The sequence below is a fragment of the Microtus pennsylvanicus genome, chromosome 7, assembly GCF_037038515.1.
Source record: "Microtus pennsylvanicus isolate mMicPen1 chromosome 7, mMicPen1.hap1, whole genome shotgun sequence".
Lineage (NCBI taxonomy): Eukaryota > Metazoa > Chordata > Mammalia > Rodentia > Cricetidae > Microtus > Microtus pennsylvanicus.
The window spans coordinates 37,059,817-37,086,760 of NC_134585.1; the positions used below are offsets into that span (position 1 = coordinate 37,059,817).

At 39.2% G+C, this 26,944-nt stretch overlaps 1 long non-coding RNA gene across 1 annotated transcript; it reads right to left on the minus strand.

The window, feature by feature from the left end:
- Nucleotides 1–5,807: 5,807 nt before the first annotated feature.
- LOC142853706 (uncharacterized) lies at nucleotides 5,808–26,196 on the minus strand. Its single transcript, XR_012911240.1, has 4 exons — nucleotides 26,092–26,196; nucleotides 7,613–7,774; nucleotides 6,681–6,776; nucleotides 5,808–6,222 (listed from the first exon to the last, which is right to left on the minus strand). It is a non-coding gene; the product is annotated as an uncharacterized LOC142853706 (long non-coding RNA).
- Nucleotides 26,197–26,944: the final 748 nt, after the last annotated feature.

The following is a 26,944-nucleotide window of genomic DNA, read 5'->3' on the forward strand; positions in this document are numbered from 1 at the left end:
CAGAAAATGAAGTTTTGCGTTATACCAACCACATAGTCCATGCTGTATGGAAGCAGCACATTCTAGCATCAGTTCTGAAAGGAGAAAGCATGAAATGTCCCAGTAGGGCAATTCCATCGCTGAAGAAACCCATCCCCAGTATGTGGGACAGGGACAGAGTGACCAGCACACAGAAGCCTGGATGGAGAACAGAATGCAGATATCATTCTACCAGCAAGGGGTGTGAAGCTTGGGCTGTAATATGGGAGAGGTTATAGCCTCATAGAGCGTATGATTAGGGCTAAGGTTGCACCAGAAAACATGCCTGGTCAGACAATAGCATGCATTCGCCCCATTAACCAATCTGCACAGTGTTTACGCTGCCCAGCTTGCCCTCTTCTCAGTGCCTATTCTCTTAGTGTTTAATCTCCTCAGTGCCCATTTCCCCCCGTGCAAACTGGCCTCAGTGCTCAAATCATAAGTTCCCATTCTCACCAGGGTTCAGGTTCCTTGTCTCACCAGAACTCAGTCTGCCCATTGCCCATTCTTACCAGTGCCTATTCTCCCCAAAACCAGCTCTCCACCATAATCTCTCTCCCCAGCACCTATTTGCCATAGTGTTCCCTCTTCCTGGTACCCACCATCCCCAATGCTTAATCTCTCTACCACACAGACACTCATAAACAGACAGACAAGCAGACACCCCCCCACACACTTTAGCCAAAAATAAAAATGAAATCATATGTTTTTTTAGCATAGTAATAATCCTAACTCAAATGCAGAATGATAAATATAACTTTTTTCTCTCAGATACAGAACCTAGGGTTTTCTTTTGATACCATAAGAATAGAAGAATGTTTGCTTTGGAAAAGAAATGGGGCCAGTGATGGGGACAAGAGGAGATGAAGATGAATGACTTGTTCATAACAGTTTTACATAATTAATATATTCTCACAAAATAAATTTAAAGAGAAGATTGGAATGACTATGTAAGAGGATTGCACCAAATTTGAATACGGGCACTTGAAATGTGTTCATTAAAACAACTTTTAATATACCTAAATATTATTTCCATGCCAAAAAGATCTTTAGGGGGAATAATAAATGACATGTTGAACAGTCCTGCATGATAATTTCCCCATCGCAGAACACTGTATGATCAAGGTCACAGAGTAACAGGGAATGGAAACAATCACACCAAGAGCATTTACCTTCCAGACCCTGTGGTAGTCACTGTGTTTAAAAAAAAAAAAAAGTAAAGCCTGAGTTAGTATGTGTATATATTATGTTTTATCATTTGGTTGAGAAGTTCAGTAGAATGACATTAATGTATTAGACAAAAAGTTCTAACACAGCCCAATTTAAAAAAAATAATTTAGAATTCACAAAAGAGTCTTGAGGTGATTGGTTGCCAAAGGTGAAATCCTCAGCACATGTACTTTCGACTTGGTATAAAGGCAGTGTGCTAATGCCTGTGGTTTAGGCTCTGGCCCTAAGAGGACAGCCATTTTGCTTACACTGTAGGTAGAAGCGACTCTGTGACAGGATCCTTTGCATATTTTTCCCTGTGATGGATCACTTTAAATTCATCAGTACCACAGACAATTAACAAGGCAAATATCCTACAGATCTCAGGTCATGACCATTGTTGGTATGCACGGAAAAGCAAGCATAAATGAAAACCAATATTCCCCTTCCTTAGCTATTCTAATTCATCACCTGGTTTATCTTGTGAAGTACTCATGCTTTGAGTTTAAAAAAAAAAAAGAAAATAGTAAAAGCCTACTTACAACAAAATAAATTACCCTTTGATATCCAGTTCAGTAGCTTAGTGTTTGAGAAAAACAGAATCCACAAAGCCTTGATATATTCCAGATTTGACAAACTGTGACCTATTTATCAAAGCAGAAAATCCACCGCAGGCTTTGCATTCTTTTTTTCTTTCTTTTTTTTTGTAATTTCAGAAGCGGATAAATCATATTTAGCAACCAAAGAGAACTAACTACCTCTTGGCTGACTGAGGGGAAAAGTGGGAGGAGGAAAAAAAAAGGAAAATTTAGGAACATTGACTCAGAAAGTTGTTCCCAAGATACACATATGCAGAATTTTAAGTATTTCCCAGGAATATCAAAATACAGGAACCATTTGCTGAATATATGCGAATAATCACGGTAGCTCTCCTCGACTCTTTGAAAACCGTGTACAGTTTATAGAAGCCACAAGTCATGCCTGTGTTTTCTTCACAAAAAAAACTTCTGAGATTTGGGGGTTAGAATTTTAAACACAGTAGAGGAAGAATAAGCAACATTATAAAAATTCATGCACACTCTGGCTACGTATTTTTCATCACAGTGGTAGTATGTTTTCCATGTATTGATTTAATATCCTCTCTTTCACTAGACTAAATACCGTAATGAAGAAAAAGTGCTGGAGCACTTCTGCAATTCCTCATAGAAGAGAAACACTGTAATGACAAAGTACTTCATGTTTCAAATAAGATAATGAAGCATTTTCTAAGTTTTTACCCCAAATAAATTTGAGGCATCAGAACTCTTTAAAGTGACATAAATGTCACATAGTACATATTTGTATCAAAATGGCATTAACTAATTAACATATAAAATTTGTTTTATATATTAATAACATATAACGTAATTTAAATAAAAGCAAAATTATGAAATATAAATGAAAAGCACTGATACCTTACTGCATGTTTCAGTGTAGAATTTTAGTGCCTCCGTGTAAAATGAACTAAAATCATACGTTTACATAAAGTTTCAGATACCATTCTCTATTCATGTTTAAAATAAGAGCAACATATTCCCTGAAGATACTAAAGTTTCCAGAGTCCTGTGAAGAAGTTACATAAAAGAAAATTCCCTCACATAACAAATATCAAAACAAATTGATAAATAAATATGAGTTATATAAGATGCATTATAAGGACTGTCATAATACATGTTACTTCATTAGGAATTCCTGCTTATGCAGCCTATATCAATAAACTAGAAGGATCACAGAATCATGTCTTTGCTCAACCACTTCTCACATCTTATAGTAATTTTGACATTAAGCCAAAATAAAATTTGGACAAAAAAAGTTTCCTGACAACGTGAGTGTTACATCATTTTTAGAAAAAAAAATAAGTAGAGCTGTATAGCTATGTGGAAGGATTTAAAATGACTTTCTAATAAGTTCCCTGATTCACTGACAGTCACTGTAATGGCCTGACAGTTTCCTTCCACAATGTTACTGGTTAAATTAAAACAAAACAAAATAAAACAAAACTGGGGATAGCCTTTGAGACCCTTGAAAATCGCCTTCCAGCTTGAGCCACAAGAGCAGACATGACCAATGACAGGGCCCAGCGGTTCCATTCATTTCTTTTGTTGAGCACAGGCACACTCTCTGATGCTCTGTGGGGAGACTGGAATAGATTTTGATTCTCTAGACTGAAGACATGGAGCCTTTGATAACACTGGGTGGCTTGCCTGGCTTCCTCATCCCCGGCCCTCCTCTCTCAGCTGGTGCTGTGCTGTCAGAAGCATGTCAGACTGGCATGCAGTGCGGCACAGCGAGCTGAATTCCCCTTACGGCTCTCATTGCCATTCATTTTGGGAAAACGTCCCAATCCTGTGGCTCATCTTCAAATATGTAAAGTGAGGCAGTGTTGGCATAACAGCCTCAAGTACATGAGCATCCTGAACTGCTTTAATTATCTCATTAATATTCAACAGCATCATTTCCATTTCTGTAGCCACTGCCCTAGTTCAAGCAAACATTAATTTGTATCTAATAAAGTGTTATTAATGCTGTAGAATCTTTAAAATTGCTTTTGATAAACAAACACTTAGATTATTACAACACCCTTTTAACTTCTCTCACTCAACATTCCTATATTTAACTGCCAGAAAGAGAAATCTCCTGATTTTATTACCATACGTGTTTTTCCTGTTTATTATGTAACAATCAAAATTACTTGTGCCTAAAGTGACAATTTTTAACCAAGCCCCTACGTTTTCAGTTCTTCTGTCTAGATTGTCTTTTCTTACTTCACCATGTCTCTATATCTTAACTAGTATACCTAAATATTTTAATGACTACCACATAAAATACATTTATAATATCAAAGATGCAAGTTTGAAGAACTTCCAAAATCAGCAATTGCTAGTGCATGGATAAACACAACAAATGCTCATGCTTGGTGTCTTGGACAGAATGAAAGGTGTGTGTGGGGGAAGTGGAAGAATTCAAGTGCCTGAACCTCTGCTTGATTTTATTTTACTATATTAATACCATATCATCTGGACAGAAAGGGTTCGATATCTGTTGCGGGAGGTCCTCCCACTCCTCCAGCCTATCGCCGCTGAGATACCAGCCCCTTGGGGCGTGGTCTCTCTCCCTTTAAAAAAGCGGCCACTTCCCTCTCCTCTCTCTCTTCACTTCCTGCTCCGCCGGCGACTAGACTCCTGGTTGCGTTGCGTAGAGGGCCGTTGCCTGGGACAGTGATCTGTAAGTTTTTTCCCCTTTAAATAAATATCACCCTATTAATCATAATCCCACATTGGTGTGGCATTGTTTGTGACTTACGCCTTCATTTTGGCGCCCAACGTGGGGCTCGAACCCACGACCCTGAGATTAAGAGTCTCATGCTCTACCGACTGAGCTAGCCGGGCCGGGCAGGCGGCTGGGGTGTTTGGGGACGCAACCCTGCCGCTCCCCATATTACTACAGATATCTATACAGAATATAACTCTTCTTGAGGAAACAGAATAGTGGAGTTGCTAACCAAGGGCAAACTAGTTCAACTGTATGGTTTAGTTGTTCAAGTTGGGACTCCAAGGGGTCTCACAACTTTGTTGTAGAGAACATAAATGATATTGAACTGTGTCTTGGCCTAATAATTCACATTGAAAATGAGAAAATGAAGATACTCTTCAACTGATGCTCTCAAAGTATTTGCGAAATCTGGAGCCACAGCACTGCCTGATGAGACAAGGACTAATATTAAATTTAGAAACCTTCATCAGGGACTGGGGAGATGGCTCAGTAGGCAGAGTGCCTCCCATGGAGCATGAGGACCTGCCTTCAGATCCCCAACATCCACATAAAAGGCTGGATATAGTAACTTCGTCCTGGGGAGGTAGGGTGGGGAATCCTTGAGGCTTGGTAGCCACCAACCTTATTTAATTGATGAGCTCTAGGTTCAGTGAGAGAGAGACCCTGTGTCAAAAACTAAGGTAGAAAGTGACTGAGGACCTGGCACCCACCTCTGGGCTTCAAATCTATGTGTGCACATGTACACTTTCAATCACAAGGAGTGCACCTCAGACACAGCTGTACACACAGAGACATACAGAAAAACAGAGACATAAACACATGCACAAGAAAAAAATTCACTGAACACTTGTTCTGTCAAAGGCTTTAGAATTTAATACTTTTTTTTCCCTTCAGTGAGCCCATTCAAAAGCCCTGACACACACTTTCTGTGTCACTGCAGAGCTGCTATTTGAATCCCACCACCTTTGGCCTCAAGAGTCTACAACAGCAGCTGCAACTTTCCACACAGGGTCCCCAGTGACTGAGAAACCCTGCTGAGCAGCCCTACTGTGGTGTGAACTCTATGAGAGGACCTCAGCAACTTACAGGCTCAGACACAGACATAAGGTCCAGAGCTGAATACTTGCTCTTCCCGCTCATCACCCACTGTGACGCCTGTCCCCAAAACCTCCAATTTCTTCCAGAATATACCCTTCATTGAATCACATGCCTCAAGCAGTCTCTTATATGGATTAACACCGCCATTGACATTTCTAAAACCATGTTTTATTAATTTCATTTGTATATTCAATTAGCATTTCTACAAAATGAAAAGAAAAAGCCTCTTACTTAATGATCTCAACAATTTGATTGCTTTTTATAATGCCAGGGGTTGCATTGCTCCTTTATACATTTTTATTATCTATCCCCAAAACACTGAAAGCTACATGGCCCCTAAACCACAACTGGTATTTAACTATTCTCTTACAGATTTGAGCTTTATCACCTTTTCCTTATTTTGTACTCTGAAAGTGCTTTATTTCAAGTTAGTTGTATCAGCGACCATACACTATGAATTTCCCTCGATTTCCTCAGCAGCGTGTTGTCTCCATTAGCAAGTTGCAATTAGAAATTTCCTTCTAATCCAGCAGTTCAGGCTGCAAGGGGCTTTGTCCTCAGTTCTTCCTGGACTTTTGACAGTATCTGCAAACAGAAAACAGTTTTGTTCGTCATAACTGAAGAAGTGACAGGTCTCCAGTCCTAGGAAAAATTTTATCTGATTGTTTATAGTTTTGCTAATGAGGAACCCTAACACAAAGCAAATAATTTCTTTATTTAATCCTTTTACTTGATGGTGGTGTTGATTTATGTGGTTGGTGTGTGCATGTATATGTATGTTCATGTGCTTATGACTGTGGTGTGTGTATATGTGAATATGCTGTGGTATGCATAGTTTGTGTTGTATGTTGTATGTATAGTGTGAGATTCTTGAATGTATACCATTAGAATATGATGATTTTCTATATGATTTTATTATCTCCAAAACCTAGCACAATTTTTGACATATATAGGTTTTCTAAAATATTTTACAATGTAAAATTACATAGATTATCTTAGTCATAATTTAACAAAGACTAAACATGCAGGAAGAAATTACTTACCAATAATACTGTGTCATATCCAACATATATTTTCTTTGATGAATTGAATATGTCAGCTGCCATTTGAATATTTCAGTAATGAAAATCTGCATTGTTCTGGTAAAGAAAAAATATTATGAGTCAACTCACATTTGTCATCAGTGGGAAGAAAACACACACTTTAATAATAGATGAAAAATTGATCTTGGCAGATATGTGTTTACTAGTTTTTCTCATGATAAGTTTGTTAGGTTTTTATTTTACACCAAGATACAGTTAACTCTTCCTTGTAAAAGTCTCTGTGGTCTGCTGCTGTGGTGTTGATTAAATCAATTCCAGTTTGTTTGGGTTTTCTAAGAATGGAGCACCTACTTGTTGGGCAAAATAAAGCACACAGTTTTCTTGCAAATTTGTCATAAATATTTAAAAATTACTGCTGTTGGAATGTATAAACCACTTTAAAGTTCCTTGTGAAATGAACAGTTGTGTTTTGCCTATTAATGAAACATCAATTTAATATAATATCCAATAGTTTCCATGTAAGGAGAAAATGAATGGGTCTTGTAGTCTCTTGTTTTAGAAGACAATATTCAAATTATTTTGCTTGCCATGTAATGTTCTCCCAAGCCAGACCTTACTTATGTTTTTAGGCAAATCTTGCACATATTGAATGGCTTATTTTATTCAGATTCCGTTGAGAACATCTTTCATTTTTTCCATGTGGTATTTGTTTCTGTACTCATAGTCTTCTGACTACAGTTTGAAATTACATCGTGAACTCTCTTTTGATTTCCTCTTAACCTAACTTCCTCTTAAATTACTGATTGCCTAACCTGTCCATCTAATCTGCTAAATCCTTCCATAGCTCAGCTCATCTCCTAGTTTACCCCTCCATCTAAAACACTGTAACATTTTCCTCTTAACTAATTTATATGACTATCACTTATTCTTACCTCTGTGCATTTTAATCATTATTTTTCCTCCAGATTCTAGAGTCCGGGAGGTGGGGACCTGCTTTACAGACATCTGCAATCCACACTTATCCTCCAGTATGATGTCCTGCACATGGTATTTATGACTCAGCTGAATGAAGGTCAGATGTGTCATAGTTTTACCTTAGGATCAGAAAATAGTGCGACAGCTTAATTATAAAGCATGACATAATATCATTAATTAATTAATAAGTGTAGAAAAACAAACATAGGGAATCATGCTAATAACTACCAAATAACATGACCATAATATGTTATATATGTGATAGCCAAGGTAAAGTGTTGATTTTGCTTGAATATGTATTTGAACAAATTATAAAGGGTCATATTTGGTGTAACTGGAGAAATATGTATACGAATATATAAATGACAACATTAAGAACCTATGGTATAAGAAAGGGGTGCATAAAATATCAAAAGTGGTCCTTATCAGAGGCAAATACATAATTATTTTTAAATATGGGACAATCTTTGCTTTAAATATTACAAAAAAATCATTAGGGAATAAATCAGTGTAAACATTAGACAAAACATCGTTCATCACTGGCACAGTGAGGGTGATATGCCATTCCTTGTACTATAGCCAAAACAGTTACATGGTGTAATCACTTTAGAGACTTTTCTGTTAGTCTTTTTACTTCTAAACTTTTCTCTCTTCACCATTCAGCATGGGTAACTTCCATCTTAGACTTCCTGAGAAAGTGAACACCCACTGAAGTCCCCTATATTTATTAGTTTATTAACACCTACTAAGTAAAATTCATTGTTACTCTCTTAACATCCAAGAACTCAGATGCCTATAGTGTCTACATTTTGAGACTTAATTTAAACATTAAGCTGCATTTCCCTAAAAAACTCCAACCGTTAGGGACATTCTTCTTTGCTTCAAAATGTTCTTAACGTTTTTACACAAGAAACCCTCCTGTTTTCCCTTTCATCCCCCTAAGTGTTGTGGATTATTAATTGAAGATGTGTTACATTTGTTTATCTTTTGGAACATTTCCTTAATGATGCAAAGATGTATTGCATTCTTTTATGTTGCATTTGCTTAATTCTGTGAAGTTGTGTTGCTTTGCCTGTCTAAAACACCTGATTGGCCTGATAAAGAGCTGAATGGTTAATTAGGCAGGAGAAAGGATAGGTTGGGCTGGCAGGCAGAATCAATAGGAGGAGAAATCTGGAGGGAGAAGATCGAGGAAAGAGAAATGGAGAGAGGATATCAGGGGTCAGTTACCAGTTACACAGCAAGCCACAGAGCAAGAAATAAAGAAAGATATAAAGAAATAAAGGTAAAAGCCCAGAGGCTAAAGATAAATAGGATAATTTAAGAAAAGCTGGCTAGAAATAAGTCAAATTAAGGCTAGGCATTCATAAGTAATAATGTGTCTCTGTGTCTTAATTTGGGACCTGGGTGGTGGGCCCACAAAAGAACAGAGAATAAAACACAACCAACAATACCTAAGCATGAAGCATTTCCTTGTCTGACAGAAGGAACCTGTCTCTCTCTGAGGTGCCCATACACCCTGTCTGTGCTTCCCTTGGATATGGCTTTGTCATATGTTTTGATGCAGTATAACCTTCACCCCTGGGGTTAAGAATAACCTCTCTGAGAAGAGGATTTACCTTGAATCTCTGACACAGATCTGTATGCAGGATATATTTAACAAATACTGGTTAACAGGTGGGTGGAAGAATACTAATAGTCGTAAGCAATGATACATTGAGATTTAAGAAAAAGCAGTGTCCTCAAAAATATAAAACCATGACTTTAAAAATTAGTAGTGAAATGATTGTCATTATTGTAAAGTACCAGGCATTGGGACAGGTACAATATTTTTACTGCCACATTTTCTCCTCCTCCTCCTCCTCCTCCTCCTCCTCCTCCTCCTCCTCCTCCTCCTCCTCCTCCTCCTCTTCTTCTTCTTCTTCTTCTTCTTCTTCTTCTTCTTCTTCTTCTTCTTCTTCTTTTGATACAGGGTTTCTCTGTAGCTTTGGAGCCTGTCCTGGAACTAGCTCTTATAGTCCAGGTTAGCCTCAAACTCACAGAGATCCTCCTGCCTCTGCCTCCTAAGTGCTGGGATTAAAGGCATGTGCCACCACTTCCCAGCTCTCATTGACTCTTCTTAGTCCTGTAATTTTATAGACGAGGAACAAGACTTGGCCATATTAGGTTACTTCCATGCATAGAGTTCATCTGAGTTCAAATCCAAGTCTTCCTGAAGTCAGCATTTATAACTTCTTCTATTTTATTTCATTTTATTTTATTTTTTGCTGTGTATGAGAGGCTCGAGTTCTGAGGCTATAACTAAAGAGCTGTTCAGAAGATTAAACAGAATGTAAACAGATGGCATTGCCCTTCCTCTCCCTACATCAGCAACTAGCTACTTTTTAATTGGTTTTATGCAATGATTTAATGGGTGTGGGTTTTTTTTTGCCCTGAATAAAGAGATGTAACATAACTTTCATATTTGCCATTATTTTCCATTGTCTTTTACATAAGGACTCCATGTATTTTAAATTGTTTCACTGAATGCATGATTACACCCCTCCGATGAAATGATCATGAGTTATTTTAATCTGAAAACTAGAAATTGCGAGTCGTGCCCTAACACAGGCATGTGCCCATGGGCCTATTAGTCAACATGCTGTGGCACAAACCCATTTCTGTAATTGCTCTCAGAACCAATTTCAAATTGCATAAGAAAATTAATGTCTTTGCTCGATAGTTTCAGCTCCCACTCGCTTTGAATAGTTTTGTTTCCAGAAAAAAAAAATCGTTCCTGGAAAGATGAGATAATTGTGAGAATACTTAAAATGTGATTCCTCTAAATCAACTCCAAAATTGTGTTGTTGAAGGTATTGGGGGGAATACATGGCTCCCTAAGGTGGCCATTTAAGGGAACCACTTTGAATATGCAAATCATGCTATAAATGTGTGCATATGTCTGCATACATTCTCCGATGTGTCTATATGTACACGTGTGTAAGCATAGGTTGGTATGGATCTATATTTCCATAGTTAATATGCTAAATATCATTAATTTATTATTGTCAAATGACATGTCAAAAAATTTGGAAAAATTCTTCTCTTGAGAGGAATGGTAGCAGTGTCTGTGTGAAAGGTCCAGGGAGCTTGGGTGTAGACAGGTGGATTCCTTAAGAATATTCAGATAAGTAAAGTATTTTCTGGACTGCTAGAGGCATGGCATGCGTCTATGTTCAGAGCGGGAGACTTGTGAAGCATGATAACCTATTAAAGTATCATGGCATACTTTCAAATTACCATGAGTGGCAGCTCCCTTATGTATAAAACAGAGATAATCTAATACCAATTAATAATTGAGAAATCAGCAATGTACAATATGCTTAGAAAGATGTTTGTCTTATAACCAGTGTGGTCTTGGCCAGGCCAATTCCAGAAGCCCAGTGGAATATTAATATTCATATAGCTATAATCTTCCCTTTAGTAGTTACAGAAATGCTACATAACTGGGCATGTGGTGCTGTATGGTGCTTTCCCAGCCATGAACCCTACATAAGGCATGGGATTACCAAGTAGTTTAAAGCAGACAGCATCCAGAGCCTTTCTTCTCAGATATGGAGGAATGGGTGTGTGTCCTTGGAGGAGAAGAGGAAGGTAGGGAAGGAGAATGTCTGGTAATTATGGGGAACATATTGCCAATTGCCCTTGTTTTTATTCTTTCTGAACGTGAACATCTGGTATGTAACCTAAATTGTCTCTGCTCTCACAATCCTCTGGTATCAGCCTCCACAATTTTAGGATTAAAGATATGCATCACCGTGCAAGACTGGTTTGTTGACTATAAAAGACCACCACTCTGTTTTTATTAACTTGTAAAGTGATGAAAATACAGAGTTTTGACCGGCTTTTTGTAATGTTTTAAAAAAAATCCTGATGTTACATGGCACCCAAATCATCATTTTCATCTGCCAGGAAAGAACTTCAGCCCTAAAGCAATGTGGGAAGTTTATCACATTATTTATTTATTGCACATATGAGTTGATTTTAGCTCTTAGGAAAGAAGAGCTAGAATAGAAACACACATGATGCATATTTAAGTATTCATTTATTACATCAACTTTTAGGCTTCTAAAGGTATCATACTATTATTGAGAAATAATCATGAAACTATTCTGTAAGTGGTGAATCATTATAAAAATGACAATATTTTCATTAATTAATTTGTATGAGGGAATTTTGCTATATAGGTTTAAAATTTTGCTGGAGAGAAGGCATGGAGGGCAATACAGAGAAAGAGGGAAAAACAAAAAACATTAATGGTGATTGAAAAGACCACAAGAAAATATTATTTTATGCTTATTTAAAAATTAATGCACATACTATATACATATATACACACAACTAGATATCTATCTATATATATAGGTATATAGTGTGTGTTAATATATATGCATGTATACATATACATATATATATATATATAGTTAAACCACTTGGGTTAATAAATACCCCCTATAAGTGCCATAGACTATTTGACACAACTCCCAGTGCCATAGGAAACCTCTCTTCTAGTTCTTGGCTAAAGAAATAAAAAAGACTCTCTAAATACTGTAGGCTATATCTATTGTCCTTGGTTATCACCCATAAACTGAAAGTAAGACACTCTCACTAAAAACTTGGAGGAATCAAGTTGGAACTGACCTGGAAGCCTACTCCCTGAGCACTAGCTTGCCTAGTATCTAAAGGTGCTCTACAGGCTTCCTAGAGAAAAATTAAACCATCACTCTCCTACCCAGCTGTAAAACCCATGAGCCACAACATGCCCAGCATGGCACAAAACCTGCAATGTTAACAAGAGTAGTGCTTGTATCATGGTGGCCTCCAACATCTATTTAGTCAGTTGTAGGACCAGATCAGTAGAAGTGAATCCATGTCTGGTGCTATAAACCTAGCCAAACTAACCATGGCTGATGATGTCACAGACCTCAGAGGAGAATTTGCCAGCTGCCTAAACCAGTATATGTAGCACCATTAATAAAAACCTAGAGACAGAAATTGGGGTTCAGTCTGAAGGTTAGAAAAGCACAACAGCCACTGACTCTTACCTCTACCTCAGTCTGCAATGATGATCCTGCTTCCAGTAATGAGATTGTGTGTGAGAGCGTGTTGAAGGGAGAGCAAGGCCCCTTTGTTCTGTCCTGCCAGGCTAGCTTACACCCAAAATAATCAGACAGGAACTGTATTCATTTAAATTACTTCCTGGCCCATTAGTTCTAGCATCTTATTGGCTAACTCTCGCATCTTGATTTGACCCATTTCTAATAATCTGTATGTCACCACGAGGTCGTGTCTTACTGGAAAAGACTCTGTCGACTCTATGGCGGCTCTCTCCCTCTCTTCTTCCCAGCATTTAGTTCTGTCTACTCTGCCTACCTAAGTGCTGCCCTATGAAAGGCCAAGGCAGTTTCTTTATTCAACCAATAAAAGCAACACATAGACAGAAAAACCTCCTACACCAAGAGCACTTTCCTCCAATCTTATATTCCTCTTTTGTGCTGGGATTAAAGGTATGCATCACTACTGCCAGGTTTCTATAGTAAACTAGCATGACTACTGGGATTAAATGTGTGTCACTACTGCCTGGTCTGTAAGGCTGATCAGTGTGGCTGTTTTATTCTATGAAATTTAGGCAAGCTTTATTTATTAAGATACAAATGAAATATGACTACCAGTATAACTCCCAACTGCATTCTTAAAACTTACGCTTATGTCCACATAAAAAAGTCACTGTCTCTCCTCATGCAAGTAGTTTCTTTTTGTTGAAGACCATAATAGATCTACAACTGGCTAAAGTGAAGAGAACTGACCTTGGGGTACACATCTTCAATTCATACATCTATAACTGAAACCCTAGTCTCAACTAGCAAAACAGAAGAGAGAGCAAAAGATGTAAGAGTCAGAAGACCAGGACATCTACTACAAAATTGCTTCATCTACATATTGTGACAGGGAGTTGTATCCCTGAAACTAACAATATGGCCACCTAAGCAAGATCTGCACAAAGACAACACAAGTTGTCATCCCAAAGTGGGTGGGGAAAATCTTATCCCTGAAACTAACAATATGGCTGATATGGGAGTGAGTGTCATATATCAATCTGTTGATTTCATTGGTTAAGCAATAAAGAAACTGCTTGGCCCTCATAGGTTAAAACATAGGTGGGAGGAGTAAACAGAACGGAAGGCTGGGAGAAAGAAGCTGAGTCAGTGAGTTGCCATGATTCTTCCACTCCAGGCAGACGCAGGTTAAGATCATTCCTGGTAAGCCAGCTCGTGGGCTACACAGATTATAAGAAATGGGCTAGTCCAGGTGCGAGAGCTAGCCTAGAAGAGGCTAGATAGAAATGGGCCAAGCGGTGTTTAAAAGAATACAGTTTCTGTGTAATTATTTCGGGGCATAAGCTAAGCTAGCCATGTAGGCGGCCAGGGTGCTGGGGACGCAGCCCTGCTGCTCTTATTACTACATATGGCCACCTAAGCAAGATCTGCATAATGACAACACAAGTTGTCATCCCAAAGTGGGTGGGAAAAATCTCACAAGTCTCATTTCTAAATGATGAGCCATAGGTGGCTGCTGGGAATAATCAGTCCCAAGTGTGCAGCCCTAAACACATACACACATGAGCAACACTAAGTGGATTTCAGCAGACTGTATTTACACACACACACACTCACACACACACACACACACATTTGAAGAAACTATGAATTTTTGTGAGGGTGTTAGAGGGATGTTGAAGGGGTTTAAAAGGTAGTTTGACTCTTTTAGGGTCCTCATTGTTGTCTAGGTTCTCTGGGATTGTGATTTATGGGCTGTTTTTCTTTGCTTTATATTTAAAAACCACTTATGAGTCAGTACATGTGATAATTGTCCTTCTGGGTCTGGGTTACCTCACTCAAAATGATGCTTTCTAGCTCCATCGATAGATCTAATCTACATGGGAAGTAGAAAAAGACAAGATCTCCTGAGTAAATTGGGAGCATGGGAACCTTGGGAGCGTGTTGAAGGGGAGGGGAGAGGCAGGGAGGGGAGTAGAGAAAAATGTAGAGCTCAATAAAAATCAGTAAATAAAAAAAGGAAAAAAATAAAGGGTAGTTTGGAAATGACATAAATATAGTAATCATGTTTGAAATTCTAAAAACAATGTAATCAAATTGTATTATATCTTAAATAAAGAACCAACCACAGTCAGTATTTTCACAAACAGGTATCAATAAATCAAAAATGTGATTTATGTGTAATTTAATGCATAATTATCTACAATTATGAATAAATGTGATACCTAAAACAGAACTCTAACGTTTGATAACTCTCGGTCCTGAAGATGAATTTGCTTCCATTATTGGTTGTGACACATGGATCAGAAAATCAATTCTAAGATACACTTAGTGAGATTTTAAAACTTAGTATCCAGCTGCTTCTCATAATGTCCAAAACTTGCTGATCTTTTCTTTCGTACTGAAAGGTGTGCATTAAATATGCAACGTGTCTTATGCCCAAACTTCTGGCACAGCTAAGGATAAAGGAAACATTATGCTCTCAACTGTCTAGAGACCTTGTAAATAGTTTTATATTACTTAATTTGCCATAATGATCCTGTGTGCATCTCGCTTACTTATTATTATTGTTGCTGCTGTTCGAGACAGTGTTTCACTATGTAGCTCTGGCTGTCTTGGAACTCACTATGTAGACAAGAGAGGCCTTGAAATCATAGAGATCCTTCCGCCTCTGCCTCCTAAGTACTAGGATTATAACAGGCATGTGCCACAACACCTGGCTGCATGACTTACTTTTGCTGTGAATTATTTATATTATTGAGAGGAGGGATCCTCAACTGAGAAAATGCCGGCATAAGATTCAGCTGTAGGCAAGACTATAGGGCATTTTATTTTAATCAGTGATTGATGCCAATCCTTTGTGGGTGGTGCCTTCCCTGGGCTGGTGGTCCTTATTCTATAAGAAAGCAGGCTGAGCAAGGCATGGGTAACAAGCAGTAGAGAATACTGCTGTCACCATGAAAGTTAAAGGTGTCTTCCACTGCCCAAGTCACCTGTAGTCTATCAACAAGCCACCACCACTAACTTTTTTGTTTCTATTTTACTTTGGCTATATCATTTATCCATTCATTCATTGTTCATCCAGTCATCCAGAAATATATTCCCTCAGCACTCTGCACCAGATGTGCTAGATCTTTGGAAATTAGAAATGACCACGTACTGTGCTTTCAAGGACAGTTTTGGGTGAAGACAATAGCCAGATGCTTACGAAATGTGTTAAAACCAGGGGAAATCTACAAGGGCAGGGAGAAGAGAGCCTATGTGGCTGTGTTGTGGAGGAGGCAGAGTTTGTCCTAATGGAGCCAGTGCATGGCCAGAAAGACTGAAAGGAGGCAGGCGCTGACCCAGGGGTTATATTTGCATTTGTTTCCTCTCTAAGGAATAAACCTCTGGGTTTATTCATGACTCCTGATTCTCTAGGCTCCTGAAATAATAGCATTGATTCTCACTGCTAATCTCTTCTAGAAAGGCACCTAAAGGAAGATTTCACCTCCCCTTTGAGCTTCTTTGGGGTTGATGGAATTTGAAAGTGATCACCGCAAGGTGAGCTGGGCGGTGCTGATGCATGCTTTCAATCCCAGCATGCAGGAGACAGGGGCAGGCAGATGCCTGTGTGTTCGAGGCCAGCTTGGTCTATAGAATGAGTTTCAGGACAGCTAGGGCTGTTATACAAAGAAACCCTGTTTTGTTTTCAAAAAAGCAAAAACAAAACAAAATGTAAAAACAAAACAAAACAAAGAACAGGGAATAAAAAGACCCCAAGGTGGCAGTAACACACACAGGATTAAATGATTGCTTTGCTAGCTTCTGGTGAAGGGAAATGCCCCTTCTCCTCAAGTCTTGTCCAGAGACTAGGATATGGAACAGTATTGGGGAGGACAAAGGAACCATAAAAAGGAAAGCATCAAATTGTTGGGGAAGTAGCTGTCAGAGAGGTCCAAATACATCTGAGCTAGAATTTTCCAGGTGCCAGCAGCTGTGCAGTCAGCTTTGGTAAGAAGCACAGAAAAGGCATGTCTTAAAATGGGTAAAGAATTGTTTATGTAGCCTACTTCTAAAAATAAATGCATGGTGGCACTTTGTCTTTATTCTCCTGGTGTGCTTTTGAACTAACTGATCTCACCCTGCAATGAAGGAGTTGAACAACAGAGGGGCCATGGTGTAGAGGCCTTTGACAGAAGAATCCACACTAGTGTGATCCATGGCTACTTAACATCTCTGTTGGCGATGATGATCATCTTTATGATACAAAATCATACCATGAGAAGACCTTATTAATATAGAACTCATTACTATTTGTTTTTTCCTTTCAAGTGGGACTATCATGCAACACATAAAGCAGACACTTTAGGATCTTACATGATTATTTCTCTTCCAGTTCAATCACTCCTAAGGTTGTCTTCTGTCCAACTCCCCAAGTCTGAACCACCAGCATCTTCTCTGGCTTGCTCTGCTATTGTAGTTGTCTTCTTATTTTATTTATACCCTCTTCCTCCTTATTCTCCATAAAGTAATCAGGGGCATCTACTATAATATGTATTAAGCCACACTGAAAAAAATGAAATTTATGCCCTGGCAATGCCGAAGCATGCATGGGCAGCCCGTATATGGTGGTTCTGTTGAACTTGTCCATATTGGGTTTCATGGTCTAAGTTGATGAGGATGAATGATCAGGTCTCTTCCTCAAGAGGGCACCAGATCTCATTTCAGGTGGTTGTGAGCTACCATGCGGTTGCTGGGAATTGAACTCAGCACCTTTAGAAGAGCAGCCAGTGCTCTTTACTACTGAGCCATCTCTCCAGACCAATTGAGACACACTAGCCTGTTTAACCTCTAATAGTGCTATTTCTACATTAAGAACGCTCATGCCACAAGTTGTATTCTCTGACTGCCACTTGCTCCTCCATGCTATCCTCAGGTCATTCCCTCATGGCTCTCCATGTCTTGCTACAGATGCAGGGATGCATGCTTACTCCACACAATGACACCTGTACTGCTGTTCTTTCTGCGTGCCATGGGAGTCTTGCCCAGGAATTTGAATGCCTGCCTCTTTTCTGTCTTCAGACATTGCTTAAATGTCAGTGTATTGGCCTAAGATAGCGTTCAAACTTCCCAACCTCATTGTATTATCTAAAGCATTCAACTTACTGCTGTGGTTAGACCTAGGCTTCATGAAAGACTCTACTTGTTCATGGCTTCTTTGTTTGTGTTTCACAGTTGTTTTATAGCAGATGTCTAGCGCAGTTCCATGCCCATAGTAGACCCCAACTAAGTATGTATTAAATGAATCACACACATATTCATAAAGAATAAAAACAGGAGAGAACACAGACAACTGTGAGAGGGTCTCTTATTTTAAGGACTAATAGTGCTATTTATAATGATATACAGGGAGATTGTAATTACACCCTTTAGGATGGAGGGGAAAAGTTCAAGCAGCCTTTGAGTGAGGAAGTTTGCTAACCACCGAGTTAAGTCAGTGGAAACTCCTTAGCAGTGCTGAGCTGATTGTGGAGTGGATGATGATGAATTGTCCTCCAAATTGTTTAGACTGTGGGAGATGCTGGAAGAGTAGTCTTTGTTAGGTTCTTGACAGATATATGAAGTCATATTCTCTATCAGGGCAAGAATTAAAGAGAACAAGCAGATAATCCCGTCTCTCATATGCACTTTTTTATGTTTCTCCCACAACTTTGGTGATGCTGCCTTTTAATTCTCGCTAGTACTTATATGTGTTTTTCATTTCTCCACTTACTTAGTCTTAGTGGAAATGTAATCATCATATACTACCAGCAATCCTATCTTAATTTCAGGATGGCAACAGACAAAGGTAATTAATTATAAAAATGACAAAATGACTGATGAACCATTATTAAACATGTTAGATGTGATTCCAAAGGCTCCGTGTGTTCTGTTATTTATTTCCAGGATGAAGTCCTATGAATTCAGTGATTTTATGATCTCAGCTGAAGAAAGAAGGAAGAGAGAGAAGAAAAGGAAGAGATCATCACTTATTTGCATTCTACTGCTTAGGAAAATGTGAGGCCAGAACTTGAACCCAGGTGGTCTGGTTTCCTGTATGCTCTGCATGCTGGGCTTGTAATTCTATCACCTTCTTCCTCTGTCCTAAGGAGTTTTGATTTATGATAAATGAACTGATGTGGGATTCCCCTCTGTATGCTATGAATACCATTGGTTAACAAAGAAACTGTCCTGGGCCTGCACAGGGAATAGAGGTAGGCAGAGAAAACTAAACTGAATGCTGGGAGAAAGGAGGCAGAGTCAATGAGAAGCCATGTAGCCCCGCTCGAGACAGATGCACTGAAACATTGCTGGTAGGAACAACCTTGTGGTGATGCACAGATTAATGGAGATGAGTTAAATTAAGATGTAAGAGATAGCCAATAAGAAGCTAGTGCTATTGGGCCAAGCAGTGATTTAAATAATATAGTTTCTGTGTGATTATTTTGGGGCTGAGCAGCTGGGAACCAACAAACGGCCTCTCCTTATGACAATGAACAAACACTCATATAAGCTCTAGTGTGTTCTGAAGATGTCCAGGCTGGACTGTTTAGCAGCAGCAGGATGTTACAGCAGAATGGGTCAAAGTGCTCACTTACTTTTCCACCTCACTGGCTGGGCAGCAGGATTTCATTGGTAGGTGTTCTACTGGGCCATCTGTGGCTTCTCTATTAGTGGGCAGCCACAGGCGTGAACAACAGAGGGTTTCTCCCCTACTTCTTCTTGTCAAGCTGAAAACAAACCAAGAAGAATGGGAGGCTTTCCCCTGGAGAGGCAGATCATAAACCCAAGAATCTTCAGAAGAGAGACAAAAAGCATTTTTCAGGGGCTCCTAGTTTTATTCTTCCTACACTATTTTTGCTCAAGACTATTTAAGAGTTGATGTAATTAATGATTAGAGAAAGCTGCTGACTTCCACAGACTCATCCCCTCAATGAACGTTTATGGATACTATCATGTGCTAGGGTTTGTGTTAGGCTTGGTGTTTACTGGTGATAACAGTTTAGGTACAGAAAATCTGTGGAGGGAAACAAATCGAACAGATAACCCACATTTATACAAACACACATACAGCTGTATTTTAAATATGCTAGTTACACATAACTCACTTTATGTATACTATATATTTTATAGAATTATGTTTTAAAGTCTACATTTTCTTTATATGCTCATCACATATACAGATTATATATACATATATACATATACATATATATATATATATATATATATATATATATATATATATAAAATATCATTATGTGTTTGGAAGAAAAGGGTTAGTTTCTATGACTTACTTATCAATGATGAAAGAGCTAGAAAGGTAAGGCTGAGTCCCTAGGGACAGCAATTTAAGGATACTCCTTATTTTTATTATTATTATTATCATTTGTTGTTGTTTTTGTTATTTGTTTGCATTGAGACAGTGTCTCTATATAGTGCAAACTGTTCTGGAATTCACTATGTTTCAGGATATGTTCGCTTTGGGGACCAGGCTGTGCCCAGCCTCACTCTGCAGTCCCTGGGCTGCCAGGATTAGCCCACAGAGTAGCTGGAGAAGGAAGCACTCTAACCTGTGCTCAATGTAGGCCACCAATACCCACTTAGAGTGAACCTACGAATAGTGCTAGTACCCAGTATGTTTGTTTACTTGATACAGCACTAAGGCACTAGCACAGAGAGCAGGAAAATCTAGAAGACATTCAATTCACAAGTGTTTACTGTGAAGAACAAAAGAAGAAATACTTCTGTCTGTAAAGCTCTGAGCCTAATTGGAGCAAATAAACAAATGCTACTGGAGGCGGTGGACCTCCGTGTGCAGAGACAGCCATTATAATTGACTAAACAGAGCATGGCGGAGCTCGTCCTATGAAAGGAAATGAGTTAGAGATGCGGCATTTACTCATTTGATGGAGGAGGCACTGAGGACATATTTAGATGGACATGGAAATGAGGCTTAAATTTAGTCAGACAGACTCAGAGAGGATGTAACTTCTGCTGGAAGATGGAAGAGAATATAAGCAAAAACAGATTTGAGCATCTGAAGCTGCTAAAGTACTTTCATTCCTTTCCTGTGTTGCAATTGTTCAACAAAGATGTAAGTATCTTTACGAGCAGGGAACAAACACCACGTCTTGGAAAACTAACGAGTTTGTTGTTAAAATATGACTTAAAACAAAGAACGAAGAGCAACAAAACACTTTCTTGCCAAGAGTTCATAGTAATTTTGACCTAGCATGTGAGACCCCAGAGCTCTCAGCGCTGTTTCACTAGCTCAGCAAACATGTTTTAAACGACACCTAAGTGTCAGGGAAGTTTCTGAGCAGTAGATGTAGGCAGTCAAGATAGACTTGTTATTATGGAGACTCACATCGGACAGGAAAGGGAAATAACACATTTCAGATAGTGCTCCGTTGAGGCACAAGCAAGATGTCGCAAGCCTAACAAGAGAAACTGGAAGGAAAAAGGTCATTTGAGGAGGGGAAGTAGAGCAATGGAATGGTGTGTGTGTGTGAAAGGAGTGAGGGAAATCCCCACACAGGGCTATTTTTAGAAACTTGACATTGGCATGAGCTGCAATGTTCAGCATCATACGAAGGCTTAACAAGGTCCAAGGTTGCATGCAGATCAACAGCTTGACACTTTTGGTGTAAAACAGGCGAATAACTACACTTCAAACCTTTTTGAAGCAGACATGTTCCGCAGCTCACATTTCTTTCATTGGAAAGAAAGCAAAAAGGAACAGGGTTTTAGACTAAGAACTAACATGCTATATATTCGAATTTGCATATCAGGGAGTCTAGGAACCTTGTTGTCCTTTGTAACTCATTAGACCCGGGGTTCTCAACCTTCTAAACGCTGTGGCTCTTTCGTACAGTTCCACATGTTGTGGTGACCTCCGACCATTAAATTATTTTCATTGCTACTTTATAACTATAATTGTGTTACTGTTATGAATTATAATGTAAATATCTGTGTTTTCAGAGGGTCTTAAATGACCCTTGTGAATGTTCATCTGACCCACAGGTTGAGAACCACTGTACTAGTGGGGAGCACTGACTCTTGATAGGATAAATCAGTCCCCATGACATATATGGGGAATGTTCTACAGAAAGGAAGGATATATTAGGTTTTTGTTCATGGGTAACAGTTGAGTGTGTTCTGACACTAAAGGTAGCAGATACTTGGACATCCCTGGGGAGCACAGACAGAGCTCAGAGGGCACAGTGACGTAGCCAAAGACAAGAGCCATGAAGGGAATGTTGTCTGTCAGAGATCCTGACCAGGAGCATCTCTGAGGCTGGAGTGGCGATGACAGCAAAGACACTGCCGTCCACAGTCTTTCTTCCCCAGGAATTCAGTAAGAGCAGGTAGTCCAGACCCAACCTGGACTCCACCAGCCGTCAATTAGCAAATAAAGATTCACTTGGAGTATCTGAATGATAGTATGCAGGTACGGAGATGAACAGAGCATTGATAATCACCAATAGAGAAGCTGTGTGAGAGAAAACAATAAAATAGGATCAACCAGAAAGCAGTACCTGGAGTAAGTCACAGTGAGTTAGATGAGAGCAACAGAGGGGAGGGGCTATCACAGCACAGCTGGATGCCAAATGGTGGGAGCCAGAACCCAGGCCTGCAGAGAAGGATCAAGAAAGAGACAAAGTTGCAGCAGGAGTGGGAAGGAGACAGAGAGAATCTCAGAGAAAGGGTCTGTCTTCTGCCTGTTCCATCTCTAGTCTTCAGAGGCTTCACTTGCAGGAACCAGCTGTACCACCTGGGATTACCTGAGGGAAAGGAGCCCAAGAGAACAGATTCCTACTTATTGAGCTAGAGGACCAGCAAGGACTGGGTTCAAGGGCAAGCAGACCTAGAAACTGCAAAACCCAGTGAAGAGGGTTGAACTGTAGAAATCACAGGAAGCAAGCTTGCTCTCTTTTTGAATGTGTGATTATAAGGCAAGTATGAGCAAGACAAATCTCCGTTCTGCTCTGCTTAGCCACGTCAGAAAGAATGGCAAAGTGCCCATGCACTACAAGACACAGGTGTGCAACCAAGCCTTCGTTTCTCTTTGCCTAGAGATACTCATTGGAGAAGACAGAACGATTTTTCCCCAAAAAGAAATCGCTCTTTTATCAAACTTAAAATTAAGAGTTTGTTTGTGTCATTAGTATATTTTATTCGTGAGCAATTCCTTGAATTTGCCAACAGAGGGTTAGTTTCCTAAGTCACCATGTTGCATGACACTAAGGTAGGGGGTTTGCTCTGAGTCTTTATTGACCTGCGGCACTTTATCAATGCTTTTGCCTAGAAGGACTGAGTAGGACGCTTGGACACCATCTGTGTTTGCCTCTGTAGGAATAGCAACTGCCTGGAGAAAAATCTGATGCTCATTTAAAAGATGCAGTATAAGCAGAATCCAAGATGACCCCTTTACCGTAATTACTGTACCTTTTGATGACACCATGCTTTAGTATTTCAAGCTGTTTGGATGGGCTTTTATTATGGATTTCTAAAAAACTCATTCAAATGGGGCACTGGCTTCTAGACAATGTAAAAGCTCAGCACAGGAAAGTACACTTACACTGTGCAGTCTTTAGGAGACTAAAAAGTTACCTCATCTAATCTCTGCTGATTTGCCAGCACACACTCTCCAGGCACCTTTTCTGTGCCAGGGATTTTCTAAAAGGGCAACGTGATTGTAGCTTATGAAATAGATTGTTTCATCAGAAAAGAATCATTTAAGGAAGGAAAGACTATGGCTGAGGTCTTTACTCACTATTAGCTGATAGTCAATGAAAGATTTGTACCCAGACAATCTAACACAGGACTATTTCTCCTAAGTAATACCTTCTTTAAATATTTACTCAGTCAGCAGTATCACTAATTATAGAGACACATGTTTAGCTTGCTCAGCTGCCTTTCTCACCTACCCAGGGATAATACTTACTACGGTTTGCTAGGTCTTCCTCCATCAATTAGTTATCAAGAAAATGTCCCCCGGTCTAATCAGATGGAGGTAGTTCCTCAACTGAGATCCCAAGGGTGTCATGTTGACAACTAACAATAGTTACCATACCAGAGATGTGATGGCCCATGCTCGAATTTTCATTAATACTTGAGTTCATTGTATTTTCAGCTGTCTCATGTGGCCCAAGGTGAATGAACTACTTTGGGTCTGATCTTGTTTAATCATTACACATAATAAATTGTGTAATTATGGATTTCCTCCCAGTGTTTATCTGATGATGATCGGGCCTCTCCAGGATGAGGAACGGGGAGATGGTAGGGCAATGTAATGCCAGCCATTTAGGAGACCAGGAGAACAGAGCTTTGAATGGTGCTACTTGGTAGCCAATTTAATATTCTACTGAGCAATGTGAAGTTGTGAGGTTTCATTCAATCCTGAATTTCCTGTGTCTATGAGAATACAGTCACCTTGAGAATTTACTAGATTTTACTTTAGAGTGGGAGACCACATTTTAAAAGTCTTTCTCTCTTAGATATAAAGGCCAAATGAATCAAAATCAATAAATGGGGAGGGGCAGTCAGAATTGCATCAAGTGGCCTCAGGTGTAGGCCCCAGGTGGCCTAGTACTGTGACAATATCTTCTGCCAGGCTCCTCCTTCCAGGTCCTATGTGCTCCCATTTTCGAATTCTAAAGTAAGCGGCTAATATGGTTTCACCCTGAATGTATTTTCCATTTTTTTACAAAGTGATTGACACACTGTTTGAGTGATCAAAGCTTTCTGCAATTAGTTCACCATGATATTTTCCCATCTGTATTCTGCTTTCTTTTTGTTGTGTACTCTTCCGGTTATCTTCTCCCTCTGAACCCATTTCAACACATCTCATGAGATCCACTGGGAGAATATGAACATCTGACCATTCTCCATGACAGAGACAGATGCTAATGATGTTTGATCTCACCGCGGCCAATATGTTGGGTGAGATAAAGATTCTCGGTTACGTTTTTGGTTATGACTTTTAGAGCATTCTCAACAAACCCAACCAAAACAGTGAGAAACCAACCACCTCTTTCAGAAAATCAGGAGCCAGCAGATGGTACTTGAGAATATTTGGGAACCCATGGTACTGTCGATGAGTAGGCTCGGTGGCTGTGCTGTTTCCTGTGGAGGGACTGATCTGAGAAAGGATTTGACTGCTGTGGCGGTTTGAATGAGATGTCCTCTGTAGTCTCAGACATTGATCTCTTAGTGCCCAGTTGGCAGCACTGTCTGGGAGTTCTAAGAAATGTGGCCTTGCTGGCAGAAGGAGTTGGACTTTGGGAATTTAAGGAATCTTGCTATATCTAGTGTGTTGTCTCTGCCTCTTGCTTGTGGTTTGTGATGTGAACTCAGATACTTCTTCAGTGGCCATGCCTGTTGCTTGCTGTCTCCATATCACCACCATGGACTCTGAGTCCCAGAACCATAACCCTGAATGAACTGTTTTTTTTTTTATAAGATGCTGAAGTCATTGAGTTTTATCACAGCAGCAGAAAAGTAACCAATACACCAGCTGTTCTCAGAAGAGAACCTCCTGTAGCTGGCTTCCTTATAGCTCCTTTGCCACTTTTAACTTTCCTTCTGGGAGGTCAAAAGCCTAAAAGCTTGCCTCAGAAAGTTGTGTAAATTGTGAGAGCTTTTGGTTGGTTCCAGAACAACAACAAAGGAAAGCCAGACAAAAACAATCAAAAACAGCCCCAAACTGCCATGGGTAAACTACTCCATTTTCCATAGATACGGCTGTCATTGGTCTTATAGGCAAGGGGGCTGAATAAATCAAGTGCCTGAATTGTCCCATTCACTTAGTAACTATGTGATATATAAAGTCTAACATGCTAACCGCTATGCTAACAATCTAAAAATCAAACCTTGAACAATAGCACACAAATCCTGTCATTGTTAGTTTGTGGTCTAAATTGGGTTTATTAGCAGTGACTCAACTTATTACAGATATATGAATTTGTAATCATATGTAAGATTTCAAGCAAATTATAGCTCTTTCCTTAACATTAAAGATTTATTTTTATTATTTTAAAATGAGTGTATTGTGTGTGTATGTGTGTGTGTGTGTGTGTGTGTGTGTGTGTGTATCAGAGTGTGGGTATGTGCATTTGTAGGATAAAGGCATTGGATGTCCCAGGAGCTGGAGTTATGGGTAGTTTTGAGCAACCTGACATGGTTGTTGAGAACTGAATTTAGGTCCTTTAGAAGAACAATATGAAGCTTTTAATCACCAAGCCATCTCTCATGTTCTAAAGACAAGATACTACTAGTTTGGGCTAAGGAAAACAAAAATTCTTTTCACTTACGTTTTCTCCACATCTGACCATTCCATCCAATCTCATCTCTTTTAAGATGCCTTTTATCCCCCAGTCCTGGGATAAATCAACTTCTTGTTCAGCATGTAATGACAGTACCCAGTCCATGTTTGTAGGCATATGTTTTACCTCCAAGTGAACTGCAATCATATTGTGCATAAGCCCGGTCATATTTACTTGCCCTTCTATAACACAAAGAACTTAATGTATACTCATATGAATTTTCGATATTTGTTAGAAGTGATGACTTTATATATAATAGCATTTCTGTGCTGCTAATACATATGCTTTACATTCATGTGGTTTACACATCGGCACCATGAAATTAATTATGAATAAATAGCATTCATATTTAATGAATTTTTTATCAGAAATATTTCTAAACTGGAGAAATAGCTAGAGATTTCAGAGGCGAATACCCTGTATAGCATAGCAGAGCTAAACTTCTGGTAATTCTTTTCTTACTTGAGTTATGATGAAGAGAAAAGCAAAGGAGAAACGGTATGCAAAGTTCATGTCTTCATCAAGTATTCAGTACATGATAGTGACTGTAAATATGAAAGGTTGGGGAGTTCTTCTTCCACCAAGAACTTTCCTTTTATTAACCCTATGTCCTGTACCCTGATACTCAGTTATTCCAGATCCCCAGGAATAGAAGTCCCAGAATCTATGGAAACAGCAAAATCCCCCATTCTTCATTTTTAACCTGTGAACCAATTTAGTATTAACAGCTGAAGCAATGTTTGTGTTTATGAGAGTCACAGATTTTTCTGGTAGAACTGTTTTACAAAGTTGTGGTTTAACATAGGGAGCAGTCAAAATAACAGTGTCTGGCATAAACCAA